General features: G+C 38.1%; 1 non-coding gene across 1 annotated transcript; it reads right to left on the bottom strand.

The window, feature by feature from the left end:
• Positions 1-933: 933 nt before the first annotated feature.
• LOC112724611 (small nucleolar RNA R71) lies at positions 934-1,037 on the bottom strand. The gene has a single exon (XR_003163766.1). It is a non-coding gene; the product is annotated as a small nucleolar RNA R71 (small nucleolar RNA).
• Between the last annotated feature and the right edge of the window lie 868 nt (positions 1,038-1,905).

The following is a 1,905-nucleotide window of genomic DNA, read 5'->3' as shown; positions in this document are numbered from 1 at the left end:
ACTTTTTCAAAACTACCTAACTAACTCTCTCTCTCTAATTTTCGAAAAAATCTTCCCTCTTTTTCAAAAATTTCTTTTTAATTAACTAATTTTTTTTATTTTTGATTTCAAAATTTTTCGAAAATTACTAACCTTTTTCAAAAACTATTTTCGAAAATCACTAACCCTTTTTTCAAAAAATTATTTTCGAAAATTCTCCCTCTCCCATCTTATTCTATTTATTTATTCATCTACTAACATCTCATCTCACATCTCAACCCTCCTCACAGTTGTGTTTCTTCCATTACATTACATTCTTTGTCTCCCTCTTTTCTTCCACTCACAAAGGAATCCCTATACTGTGGTATAAAGGATTCATATTATTATTATTATTTTTTCTGTGCCATCTTCTTTGTCATATGAGCAGGAGCAAGGACAAGAACATTCTTGTTGAAGCAGATCCAGAACCTAAAAGGACTCTGAAGAGAAAAATTAAGAGAAGCTAAATTACAACAATCCAGAGATAACCTTTCAGAAATTTTTGAACACGAAGAGGAGATGGCAACCGAAAATAATAATAATGCAAGGAGAATGCTTGGTGACTTTACTGCACCTAATACCAATTTACATGGAAGAAGCATCTCCATTCCTGCCATTGGAGCAAACAACTTTGAGCTGAAACCTCAATTAGTTTCTCTGATGCAGCAGAACTGCAAGTTTCATGGACTTCCATCTGAAGATCCTTTTCAGTTCTTAACTGAATTCTTGCAGATATGTGATGCTGTTAAGACTAATGGAGTAGATCCTGAAGTCTACAGGCTCATGCTTTTTCCTTTTGCTGTAAGAGACAGAGCTAGAGTGTGGTTAGATTCTCAACCCAAGGATAGCCTGAACTCTTGGGATAAGCTGGTCAAGGCTTTCTTAGCCAAGTTCTTTCCTCCTCAAAAGCTGAGCAAGCTCAGAGTGGATGTTCAAACCTTCAGACAGAAAGAAGGTGAATCCCTCTATGAAGCTTGGGAGAGATACAAAGGACTGACCAAAAAGTGTCCTTCTGACATGCTTTCAGAATGGACCATCCTGGATATATTCTATGATGGTTTATCTGAGTTATCAAAGATGTCATTGGATACTTCTGCAGGTGGATCCATTCACCTAAAGAAAACACCTGCAGAAGCTCAAGAACTCATTGACATGGTTGCAAATAACCAATTCATGTACACTTCTGAAAGGAATTCTGTGAATAATGGGACGCCTATGAAGAAGAGAGTTCTTGAGATTGACACTTTGAATGCCATATTGGCTCAGAACAAAATATTGACACAGCAAGTCAATATGATTTCTCAGAGTCTGAATGGAATGCAAGCTGCATCCAACAGTACTCAAGAGGCTTCTTATGCAGAAGAAGCTTATGATCCTGAAAACCCTACAATAGCAGAGGTGAATTATTTAGGTGAACCGTATGGAAACACCTATAACTCATCATGGAAAAATCACCCAAATTTCTCATGGAAGGATCAAAAGCCTCAACAAGGCTTTAATAATGGTGGAAGAAACAGGTTTAACAATAATAAACCTTTTCCATCATCCACTCAGCAACAGACAGAGAACTCTGAACAAAATACTTCTAATTTAGCAAACTTAGTCTCTGATCTGTCTAAGGCCACCGTGAGTTTCATGAATGAAACAAGGTCTTCCATTAGAAATTTGGAAGCACAAGTGGGCCAGCTGAGTAAAAGAATCACTGAAATCCCTCCTAGTACTCTCCCAAGCAATACATAAGAGAATCCAAAAGGAGAGTGCAAGGCCATTGACATAAGCACCATGGCCGAACCTGTAAGGGAAGGAGAGGACGTGAATCCCAAGGAGGAAGACCTCCTGGGACGTCCAGTGATCAATAAGGAGCTTTCCTCTGAGGAACCAAAGGAA

This window comes from Arachis hypogaea, chromosome 11 (genome assembly GCF_003086295.3).
Source record: "Arachis hypogaea cultivar Tifrunner chromosome 11, arahy.Tifrunner.gnm2.J5K5, whole genome shotgun sequence".
Classification (NCBI taxonomy): Eukaryota; Viridiplantae; Streptophyta; class Magnoliopsida; order Fabales; family Fabaceae; genus Arachis; species Arachis hypogaea.
Note: the sequence above shows the minus strand (reverse complement) of the source record. Positions and strands in the feature narration are given on the sequence as shown.